Here is a 13,109-nt window from a genome sequence, read left to right as displayed (position 1 = left end):
TGGTGCTCCCAGAAAATATCCGGGACTTTTTATACAGCTCCCACAGCAGGTGGGGACAGGTGCACGAACAGACTTTTAGAAAAGTTTGTCTGGCACAGTTTACTAAAGCTCCAATCAGTGTTTGGGGTTTAATTCCCCTCCGAAATTATTGTTTGACCTTTCACACGTCAGTCTTATTTTACTGTTCACTGATTGCTTTCACACGAGGTTTATTGAGGTGCTTCCAATATGAACTTAACTTATGCTGCTGTTGCTGCATCAAATTCAATCCCACTGATGAACTGGACTAATTGTGAAGCAGTTCTAATGCATGCGTTGTGTTTATCACCGAGTTTAGTGGAGCTTCAGTAGCAGTTCAGCCGAGCATTTTCACTTTGTGCTGCAGTGGAAAAACATAACAAGCCAGAGGCCGTTCACAGCGAACATAAAAAACTTATAGGTATGATATTTTAGTCAGCAACTAGAGGGAGGCAGGAATAGATTAGACTTTGAAAAGAAACCAATAATGTACCCCCTTGTTAATGTCAGGTAACAATGTTTATATGAGCTCAGCTTCACCAACTCCACTTATTTCCTCATAATTGCATGTGCTATTGTGGATGTCAGCGGGGGCCACGAGACTCAAGTCTGCACTGCAGTTCCACACGTCTCACTGATGCCGTGGTAAGTCTCACATACTGGAGGCAAAAAAACAAAACAAACACGTAGCCTGGAAAGTACCTCCCTGCCCCGTCAGAACTGGCTCGCACCACTTGCAGGGAGATTTTGCTGCAACGAACGCTGCTGTAACCCTGTGGTCAACCGGAGCAAACCGCAACCCAAAATTTGAAATCCCTGACCCGTCTGCTGTGCGAGCGTGAGGAGCCCTCAGTGCAGAGAGCAGGAGGAGAAAGGAAGACACCTCCCCTCGTCGCTAGAAAAAAATATATTCTTCTTCTGTTTCTTTTTTTCCTCTTCGCGACTGAGTGGCGCATTAGCACTGCTCTGCATTTCACATGCTATGTATCGGGACATGCCAAGTCTTTTTCTGGCATACTGAATAGTATGGTGGTAAGGATATGGAAACACGTAGCATGTGTTTGAAAGCGCCTGGCACCTCCTTCTCAATGACACCACGCAGGACATCAAACACCGACAGCTACTGTGTGATTGGTGGATGACTGATGTGTCTGTGCATCTATAAAAGCCTAATCTGACACGCTGACCAGCTCATCAGACACAAAACACCGTGTAGCCTGAGAGAGCTTACGGCTGCTGCCACTGAGCTTTCTCAGGCGTCCCTCTACAGCTGGAGCATCTGCAAAACATGCCACACAAGAACCTCTTCCGTCCTCATCATCTGCTTTAAAGCAAGAAGAGAATTAAGAGAGTGCGAATAAATATTCATGAGTGCCCACTGAATGACAAATTTCAAGTTACACATTTGCTCTACAATGCTTTCGCTGTATAATATGCTCCGTTTTCCCTTGTTGTCGCACCGTGCTGGAGCATCCAAGGTGTCAGTTTTGTGTTTGCTAAGTTTGTAGGTAGTTTGCTTGTTGAATAAGCAGGTGGAAAGTCCCCACGACGGGCTTCAGTCTGGCTGTCTTACGCTGCCGGCGCCTTGTTTCTCACACTGTCCTTCACCAAAAACATCCACATCTGAAGTACCAGCGTGCCGTGCTTCAAACATGTCGGCATATGTCTGAAGAAGTGGTTGCTGCTGTGCAGCATGTAACCCTCAAAATCCCTGTGCTTCAGGCAAGAAAATGAAATCTTTGTCAATTCACTAAGCTGTCAGGCTCAGCGTGGCAGCGGGGTTGACATCATGGCTCCAAAATGCCAGCTGTAAAACTCACTGCTGCTCCTGCATGCATACAGCAGTGCGGGGATGTTAACACCGCGTGTCTGCGGGGCTCACCAGTGCCACTTCAAATAATGTCTAAACATTTGTTTTTAGAAACATCCTCAATGATTTCGATGGAGTTTTCTGGGGTATAAACTTCGTCTCTCAGTCAAATCTCTTTTGCATTTTTAAAGAAGTCCGTCGCGGACACAGTCGGGAAAGATGTTTTTTTTTTTTGTTGTTCTTTTTCTGTCTTGTGTTTTGGTAAATTCTACAATGCTTTTAAGGATGTCAGGATGCTTTCAGTTGGTAATTTAAGTTTGTTTTTATGTAAGACGTCTTCCATCTAATCTGTCGGAGAATTCCTACAGACAGAGCTTCCCAGACATGAAGAGTATAAGACAATAAACCTACTGTACATTAGAAATAATTGCATTTCCACCATTTAAATGTGACAGCAGAGTACGTGCTCTTCAGGAAGGCTCTTTATTGGTGTCTGGATAAATTCACGGCAGCAGTGATTTTCTTCCACAGTCATTAGGCAGGATTTCATCAAATGAGAAGTAGCAGACACAATAGAGCTATAAATTAATGTCAAACTGTGAATGCAAATAAAACAGTGGAGTTGATTTCGAAGGAGCATCAAGTGCTACTAAGACGTACAGATATACATATTTATGAGCAAAAAAATAATGTTGTCGCAATTGAGGAATTATAATCTGATTTGCAAATTTTACTTTTAAGGTTCTAAACTTTTGTTATTTATAAAAATAAAAATGTTGAAAATGACTCGGGCTCAGCATCAGAGAGTTAAATTGAAGAGCTAAAACTTGCCTCATCTTCCCCATCCACACAGTAAGCAGCTGCGTTAACACAACATGCCGCGTTCTCTTTCAGGTAGGAATTTTCAACTCTGGAAAGTTACCATGGCTGCAACCATTATATCTTTAGCAATGTTTGCAAGGTGAGCGGTAGAAATTATACACTGACTCTACAATGTACTATACAAAGAGCGTGCACTTGCTCGTGTTTAACTGGCTGCAGTTGAGCAATGCTAGATTGTTTTGCTGGAAGATGTCGAGTTTTTTTTTTTTTTTTTATGTGAGGCTTCTGTGTTGGCAGACTGACTTCCTGACATCAGCAGGGTATCGTCAGCATCATGGTGGCCCATTGTCACAAACAAAAAGAAGAGCGGTCATTATGCCAGCTTTTTGATTTTACAGTGAATGTGTGACACAACAGTGTCGGGCTCTAATGTCATTTATAAGTACGGCTGCACGACTCTGGATAAAATGAAAATCACACTTTTTGGGCTTTGAATTAATATCCCAATTTGCATTATTTTCTTCCCACTAGAAATGTTTATTTCACTCACATATTCACATATTTCACCTGATACAGAAGGAGGTGCCTGATGTAGGAGCGGCAACAGAAAAGGAGCACTCTTGTTTTTAGCTTAAAAAAAAACAAACAGCTGCTACTAATGCTGAATATTAAAAGTCAGCTTCAGTTGTCTTGTCTTGTTTTATTTATGTATTTTTCTGAGCGTTCTCTTTTCGCCTGTGTCGGTCCCTCACGCTCACAGGGTTTACGTTTCTTACTGACAGCGACAGACATCGTTTACCTTCCTATGATGGTTAATCTCTGCTCAGAAGGCGAGGAGCCCTCGGACCTCAATATTTTCCCAGTTTTTATACGGTACAGCGAGGCTGAACAATGGCGCAACATTTTTGGCTTTAACATACGGCATAAAACAGACTCATGAGAGAAGATGTACACCAGCAAAGAGACCAACAACCCTTTAGTAGGAAGGCTTTGTGTTACTGAATGCTGGAGGCCAGAAAGGCGGCAGACTGGGGATAATTATTTTTTTACGGGGGTGGGTGGGAATTTAAATGCTCATTTTAGCAGAGGAGTGTTTCACAACTGAGAAGCTATGAAACAGGACAATGTGTACAAATATGTTCCCACCAAAAACAAACAATGCCCATATCAGAGATACATGACTGATACATTACTACAAAGCCAACCCAGACACGGGCACAGATAAGCTTTGATAAAAAAAAAAAAAATTTAAAAAGGAGGGTCAAGGAAAATAAAACCATACACCGATAACGATATTTATGTTCACATGAGCAAAAATGCATGTATCAAATACATGACTTACATCATCCTCAGCATATAGTGTAAACACTGACAAAGCCAACAAACAATATGTCCCAGCGAAACCACCTGACTCAATGCAGCACAGCTTACAAAACACAAGTGCAGAAATCCTCACAAACAGTTATTATAACTTTAAGCCCATCTTATGCAAACAGGTGTCATTCATAATGCAAAACTGGAGGTTTTCCAAAGCCTCAACTATCTGTCAGTGTGTGTGCGCATGGACAGCTTCAGAATATAAACCTCCTCAAGAACTTCACAGCAGGTAGTTGAACACACACACACAGCCACGACAGGACATTTAACCATTAAAAAAAAGAAACCAAAAGACAAAGAGGAGGTGTATCTGACTTACTTGTTTTATGAAGTCCATGCTTGTTTGTGTTGGAGATGAGGCGCTCCTTATCCATATTGCGCAGTGTCCCGTTTATTGCTGTATCTGACAGGAGTGTCTCGTGCTGCTGGCTAAGAAAATACTTCTTTGGTAATTGTGATAATTTTCCATTGTTTGTTATCAGAATAACTTTAGAGTTGCGTCCATTGTCAGTTTCGGCGTAACATGACACCGACCGTCTCTGTTTGTTTGCAAAAGTAACGGCCCGTTTGTTAACTTCACCCGGTGGCTCAGCCGGCTCCGAACACGCGCAGGGTTTCGCGTGACTGACGTAGGCCGATCGAAGCCGTCAGAGCCCCGCCCACCGCCAGAGCCCCGCCCACCGCCCAGGTTTGAATTATTTTCAGGTAGGGGAGGGGTTATATATGGACGAAGGAGTATTAGAGCAGCGTTACCCGGAATTTTTTTTTTCCTAATTTTGCATTTCAATAATAAATTCGAACTTTCAGTATTAGTGCCAGACATACAAAATTTTAACTTTACTCTCGACATTTTGGCAAAATTTCTAACATTATGACTTTATTCTCAAAACAGTTTCCTATTTCATCTCCATTCTTGACATTGACTTTATTCTCAACATTTCAAATTAATTCTCGACATTTTAAATTTATTTTCACCGTTTCTAGTTTTTTCGCAAAATAGTATTTTGACTTCATTCTCAAAATTTGGACTTCTCCACATTTCCACTTTATCCTCCATCCATTTTCTGAACCCGCTCTAGCCACTCTTCAGTAAAAGGCACGACAGCCTGCTTGGAGTTTTCCAAACAGCATTTTTTTTTTTTTAAAGGACCTGACAGCAAGAGGAAACAGATTTTGTGGTCTGAGGAGACAAGTCGAACTCTGTGGGCAGAACTCCAAGCGCCAACGTTTGGCAAACATCCGGCGCTGCTCATCACCTGGCTAATACCATCCCTGTGGTGAAGCAAGGCGGTGGCAGCGTCATGCTGTGGGGGTATTTCTCAGCGGCAGGGAGACTGGTCAGAACTGAGGGAAGGATGAATGCAGCCATCACACAGAGAGAGAGAGGTCCTTGACGAAAAAATGCTCCAAAGAGTGTGTTACATGTGAATAAATCAAAACGGACTGTTACGTGATGAAGACACTCAGGAGCTCTTTTTTATTAACATGACCATGTTTGATCAACGAGGAATTGCCTTGCTTCTTAAGAGGAAACATCACTGCATTTCATCAGGTTTAGGAGGCTCACTGGCCCCACCTGAATCCACCGGGACCACCGCAGAGCATCAAACAGATTGATGTCAAAGACCGATGACACCGACGGATGAACTGTTGTGTAGCAGTCACCAGTAACACGTCAAGTGGATGTACACCATTACCACCTGTGTGCATGAGCGGAGCCTTGTTCTGCCACTTTGGACTGCATCACGTCGGGGGGGCTTCAACAACTGGAGGCTCAGACTCGCCAGTTAAGACGTTGTCAAAGCTCCTCTTCATTAGCCTCCAGGGGCCAGACATCGAACAGCTCACCTCTCAATAACAAGTGGTCTGCGAGCCCAGAGAGAGAGCAGGATGTCGATAATCCTCTCTCGTACATTTCCATTCATGTCATGCCATTCATGTCCCACTGGAAAGAGTGTGATGTATCATGTGTTAGAGCATACAAAATATGTTGTAAAAGGAAACCTGAAATAACCTCAAAACACCAAAACAAGAAAAGAAAAATAACAAACATACTTAGATTTGTCTTGATATGTTTACAGGTCCTGCGATAATCTGTATCATCGTACTTTGATTTGATCTGATCAAAGATGAACTCAGAACTCATTGGCACTCACATTTCTTTAATTAGCCCTGGTGTTTGGCACATTTATGAGTTGTTGTTTTTTTAACAAATTGATATATGAGAAAATAAAAGATTGGATAGAAAGGAAGAGGACATTTTGGACTTCTACAGAGTGATATCAGTCTCTTTAGAAAAAGGCATGAATATTTTTGCATTCTCATCATTGATACATCTGGTGTGGTTTTTTTGGCATTGATATTCCAAAACCACAGGTGCAGGCTGCATCCATCTGCAGGTTGCATACAAAGAAACTTTAGCCATTAAGGACACTGGGGACCTGACAGTCATTCTTCACAGTCATAGAAAACAGCACAGTCCACGTGCCTCCAGATGGCTTCGGCTAAAAACAAATTTGAGTCTAAAATAATGACTATCACAAAGAGAGACCAAAAGAAAAAAGGTTTTAGTTGATAAAGAAGGTGAAGGTTTTACCCAGGAAAACCTTGATAAACAGCAAATATTCTGTCGTTTGTAGAAAATATGCCCAGTTTTATTTGGGACCTTACAAACAGGCATTTGGGTAAACACAGACAGTTTTCAATTCGAACAGCAGGAGGGAATTCACAAACCCTCATTTCTGATTTCCGCCTGTCCAACTGAGCTGATTAAAAATGAGATCTGAGAGAAGCACACCACTCAGCAACAAGGAGGTCAAGACAAACTGGAGCAAGAAATAGTCTCCCAAAAAAAAAAAAAAAAAAAAAATGAGACACAAAAGAACAGTTGGCAGCTACGTGACACAAGGGAAGGAAGTTTGGTTCACCAACAAAGAAGTGCAGACATTTAAGAAAATGCACGACTCTGTAGAGTAAACACCATCTCTGGCAGTGACATACCTGTGGTTTAAGTCACCTGAAGACGGGGAGTTTTGCTTGGAAGATGGCACAACTCGGTCTCGACATCCTTTTCAAAAGAAACTGACAGCACAAACTGAGAAGAAGCCTTCCTTTTTTCTTTTCTTTTTTTCTTTTTTACAAAAAGTCAGCAAAAGCAACTCGCACACTGTATAAATATTCATTTAGACTCCGTTATGTGGTTGCGTTATTTCAGTGTTGCTGTAATTTCATTATGATTTAAGTTCCCTTTGTGTTCCTCTATTTTTTTTATGTGTATTTGGGTATAAAGTTATATAGCTAGCAGCTCTGCACACTTCACGACATTGGATTTCTCCCAGAAAAGATACAAATTCTCCTCTTTCTGATATCTTGAAAATCTGATTTATATCTGATTTATTTATTTATTTGATAGTTTTTTTTTTTTTTACAGTTTTGAAAAGCTTTCCCAAGTTGCTCTGTCTGTGCACACTCGGTTAGGAAGTGTATTTCCATCTCTTTTGTGGTCTCTGCTCTTGTACTGTATGCCTCTCCCAAACACTCACTCTCGCAGTCGCTCCTGCAGTTCCTTCATGGATGGCAGAGCACCGTGTCAGCTACTGTCACACATCGAAATGTTCAAATGAAAGCTTCAGTTGTGTATTTACTGTATGCTGATGAAAAAAATAAATAAATAACAGTTTTTTATGGAAAAATGGAAACAATAATTGCAAGTTTTCAAAGTCGTCACCTGAGCAGAAAGATAGGAGACTTGCATTTAAATTAGACGTTTACGTATCACCGCAGCTACTTCTATTTATCTTGACAGGAACATTAATATATATGTTGTATTACATGGCAAGCCATCCAATAGTTTTCAAAACATTTTATTCAAGACCACAAACACCTTAGTCATTTGTCTTTATCCTCTGGGGATCTTGAAAACTCCCAATAGTTGTCAAGATAATCTATAATCCATAGAGCCAATCCAAAATAAACAGACTAAATAAATTCTAATTTTCATGGGCTAATGAGTTAACTTTCTGTCCTCCCTTTCATTTACATTTTCAATAAGTTTTACATTTGGCTCCTCGGAGCTCGTATCATCATTATCCTCTCCAAACATCCCGACTAAAGATGCCTTAAGACTGTCAGGACACGGAGCAGCGGGGGCTTTAACATTTCTGACTGATTCAAGAAATTTTTGATGCTGCCTAAGAGATGCAAAGGCCTTGGGGAGATGTGCTATAAGCCTTTTCTTTTAGATGTAATGTCCAGCTCTAATGAGATCTGCCAAAAGCACTCTATTACAAGAAAGAGAGACGGAGATGGAGTCGATAAGGTCAATTTAGAAAGAGCGAGAAAGTGAGCCTTGTTCCACGTCTCCCTGCAGACCCAGGAATGGGGAACTCAGGACTTATACCAGGGAGTGCAATTATCTGTCACACAAAAAGGTTATCGACATCACAGGTGTTATACAAATCTGGATTCTCTGTACTGTATGTACACTAACTTGTTAGAAAATGAGATCAGTTTTTAAAAAAAATGTAGGTGAGCGTGAATGAGGGAATACCAATGCATTCCTCTGGTTGCTACTATTTAAGATGAACTCTGTGGGTGTTTTGTTTTCTCTGTACAGCGAACGAGTGCTTTGGCATCCGTTCTATCCAGAGCGTTGCATATCTGACATCAGCACATTCAAAACAACGCTGGTTTACTGCAGTCACAACTCTTTTATAACTGCAGTAAGCTTTCATCCACATTTCATTTGTTCAGTGCGCTCAAAAAAAAGTAAAGTATCCAGGTATGCAAAGAGTCTGCCAGATACCCAAAGAGTGAATTTGTGATATTTCTACAGACGAGGATCTGACGGAGGTGTTTGGTCAGCGTGTCTGAAGCGGAAGCAGAGGATAACAGTGTTTTCTTGTGTAACGTGTGTGTCCTGCCAGCAGGCAGCCTCTGGGGCGCCTAAGTGTACCATCTGTGACCAGGTCTGTCATGCCATCATACCCTGTACCACTGCCACTGATGATGAGGACGCGGTGGAGCCCATGACTTATACTTTGTGCTGCCAGGGAGCGGCGGAGAGGAGCCAACAGGAAGCGGCGTCATTTGTTTTTCTTTCATAACATAGTTTGGTTTATGATAATCACAAATATTATGAGTTAAGTCTGCGCCAGGTGAGCAGATACTGCTTGCGAGGAGATTTTGTGCAAAACAAAGCCAGGAAAAATACATCTCTGAACTGGATGTGTTGACAACAGTCCTCTCATGTGAGTGTAATTAGCACAGCAGACAACTTTAAAATGTGAGTATTTCTTTGATAAGATCAGATATGTTGCATCCTAATCTCCAAGTGGGATAATCTGCAGAAAATGACAACAGTCAGTAGATAATGTGTGATTTCTCTTGGTCTCTGGCTTGATTACACAAACATATATTCATTTCTTGGCATTAGTAACTGTACAGCTCAGCATGTGATGGCCACACAGCAGACCTTGCAGACCTGCCATGGGTTTTACCTGATAAAGAATACACAAAAGGTATAGCTAAAGAAGTCATTGGCAGCACTGCAAGCCTGCAAAAACCAAAAATCTAAACGTATGTGTTGACCAAAATCAATATAAGTGCACCATTGCATGTTTGCCTTCATCACTCAGCTGGTTGCTCCCAAACTGTTTGGAATCAAACTGTTTGCAGCAATACAGTATTTCCTAAAGTGGAGAAAGTGACCGTGTGTGCTGTTTTGTCCACTTTCCTACCATACAATGCAAAAAATGTTTACTCTTTTTGCAAGTAAAAGAAAAGATTGTTGCAGCAGGACTGTGGAATTAAAACTCCAGCGAAAACATTTTCTACAGACCTTTCTTTAAGAGGACAAATTGATCTTTCAGAAGTTCCTGTTTCTGTGAGAAAGGTGTTTTATCCCTGCAAATGTTTTCTCTCAGAATCTCTTTAAGATGGGGTGAAGAAGAATTTGGACTGTATTGTAACATAAAGATTTTACAAGTTATTTTTACACAAGATAAACCTTTGTACTGAGCCTTGTGCTCAACCTCAAACCAGGGAATCAATAATTGTGTTGATATAACAGATGAATTCATGAACAAAGACCATGAGGAGAAACTGCTGCTCTGTTTACTGTCTGGTAATTATTAAATTCTGTCCCACTGTTGGTGAAATAGCTTGCTTAAAAGCTGCACACCATGTGGGGCTTCAAAAATTCAATCAGGAAATATTCAAAAATACAAAACATTACAAAAAAAAAAAGATTCGCAGTAGTGAAGGGTGTCGGTACGGGCAAATATTCATGCTGCTGTCAGAAAGCTGTGTAAATCAGAAAAGCATGTGGACTAAGCTCCCTGCAGCTCTCAGACGGATCACTGCTGTCCATCACTGCACACTTTGTGACACGTTCCATCAGTTAAACACAAAGCATGACAAGGAGCTCCTCAGGAAGAACGTACTGTTTAACTCAGTGCAGTATTCAGAAGTACTGCATAAAATAACAGCAAACACCAGTCACATATTCTCCATGTACAGTATAGTCTGTCCACAGTGAGGCTTACTATACCTTCTTAATTTTATTTAACTGAATTGAAAAGTTCATACCCAGAAAATTGGATTATGGAATATGGAAGTGACTAGAGTTAAATTTCCTTCCCAAAACGGAGACATCCGACCACAAATCAAGCGACAGGCAGTAATGGACCCCGGTCACGGGGGTGACAGAGATCCAAGGTCCTGTCTCGTTGCACTACAGCATTCCTTGGCGGCTACAAGAGATTTTTCTGGAAACACAACAGTCAGTGCTGCACTTCACAAATCTGGACTGTGTGGGAGAGTGGCCAGATGGCAGAAGACAGCAGCCTGGAGTTTGCAGAAAAGCCAGTGAAAGAGTCTAAGTGCATGACGCAAAAGACTGTGGTCTGATTCAGTGAACACTGAAAATTCACAAATGCAAGGTGATATTTTTGGGGGTATTTTTAGGGCATCGGCAGCATCACCCCTGAGGTTACAAAGCGCAGCATCAAAGAGGTACACATGTAATTCTGTTCAGAAAAAAAACGCTGATTGCATGCAGACAAATTAATGAAGAAAAAAAAAATCCCAAAGGGAAGCAATAGATATGCAATTAAAATATGTAACCACATTTAAAGTGGAAAACAAACAGACGTATTTTCATCTTATAAAAGGTGATATGGCAAACTTTTGAGTAAACAGTTGCTCATTCACAATTCTGTTAAAGGCAAGGCCAATATTCACACTCTTGAAACCCAATTTTGGTCTCCACCATCTTCTATATCGAGTATATTGAGTTCATTAGCCACCAAATGATAATTATAGTCACCATCTACTGGGCAGATGACTCAGCTTTTTTGCTGAAAGCTGCCTGATGTGTCTACGATGCTGGTCAGAGCAGAGACTAAACAATAACAATCAAAACTGCGGGCTGTAAAACCAAAACAAGGAGCTAAAAGATGCTAAAATGTTCAGTGGTGCTTAAGAGAGCTGCGGAGTAGCATGGTAACTGTGGGTTTGACATCTGTCAGTTGATCCATCAAAAACATCAAGAGCAGTTTCACACGCTGCAGTAAATACACAAATAAATGCAGAGTGATTCATCAAGTCGTTTCGTCTGTACACATCATGCAGGCGGCAGTCAGACGCCACCGAGTCTTTGGTCACCTCATCACTTGAATCACGTTTGTTTACTATCTTGTCAGGAACACAGATGATGCGCACCTTTAGATTATCATCAGTGACCACTTCACAGCGAAGCATTTTCTCCAATATACTAAAGGCTTGTAGGTTGTCTTGCCAGCCATGTCTGGCTGATTGGACTGTTTAATCATTTTGAAATAACAGGTTGTCTGAGTTACAGCCTTAAACAAAGGAAAACATAAGTAGATAGATATGAGTAAAAAAAACTACATTGTTTTGGGCACTACTCCTTTGTACCTCAGAACCTCCTACAAAGGTTCCCAAGTTGCCGGGTAGGACTCCCACAAGGACAAATCTGAGGAGTCGTGAGGTAATTAAGAGAAGAGTCTGCCTGTCCACTCATTTTTATTTTTACACTCGTTCCCAGGAGGGAGATTGCATTGCATCAGGGCTTGACAAAACTAGAAGCTCTTCCTTTAGTACAATAATAAGAAGCTATAAAGTGGGAAGCATCAACATCCCTGTTAAGACACAACAGAAGTATGAGCAGGTGAGGTAACACACAAAATCATTAAGGGGACTCACAAGCCATTCATTCAGACTGTGAGGATTATGGAGATGAGGGAGGCCCAGGAACACCAGCAGATCCTGGAGATAATCCTGAGCCTGATGTCCTCCTGATTCAGGAGTCCCTGACAGCAGCTTGAGTTTGAGTAAAGTCACATATAGAAAACGTACAGCCAATAAGAAAAAGAGTAGCTAAATTCAAATTAAAAGCATAAATATCAATGTGTAAAGGAATATATATTTCACAAAGTAAAACAAGAACAACAGCTCTGTGAGGTTGTACTGAGGTGCAAATTTAAACTATAGCTAGCTATCAAACTCACAGTGGAAATGCTCAAATTTAGCAGGTGTAATGTAACACACAAACCTACTTTGAGCTAAAGTGCTCACAACCCAGTCAACACTTACGTATGTCACCCATCGGTTCTTGCTTCTTGCTTGCTCTTAGACACTATGCCCCGCCCGCCTGTAGCGGAAAAACCTTACTGCACCACAGGCCTGTCGATCAAACAGACACGGCCCCCCAAAAAAAAACACCTTTTTGAGGCCTAATTTCCACCTGATGATGGGATTATTTTCAGCTGAATCACCAGAAAACTATTAAGACGGAGGAACTGTAGCTAACGACATGATAACTTATGGAAAAAAAATGTATTGACTTTGTATTTCATGAGCGAAGTTGAATGGGAGTCTGGAGCAATCCCTAGTGGCCCTTGGTGGTATTGCAATTGAAGACACTTCCGCATTAGCTTAATTTTTCAGAAACGGAAGCTACGCCCACTTTTGTATATCACAATACAATGGCAAGGCTACCGGTGGCATATTTACCATTTTAGCACGCATGTGAGCATGTTAATTAGCAAACACCTGAGGC

Source organism: Embiotoca jacksoni, unplaced genomic scaffold (genome assembly GCF_022577435.1).
Source record: "Embiotoca jacksoni isolate LCO1_2020_lvr unplaced genomic scaffold, fEmbJac1.0.p SCAF_10, whole genome shotgun sequence".
Taxonomy (NCBI): domain Eukaryota; kingdom Metazoa; phylum Chordata; class Actinopteri; family Embiotocidae; genus Embiotoca; species Embiotoca jacksoni.
The sequence above is the reverse complement of the archived record's forward strand: the minus strand, read 5'-3'. Positions refer to the sequence as shown.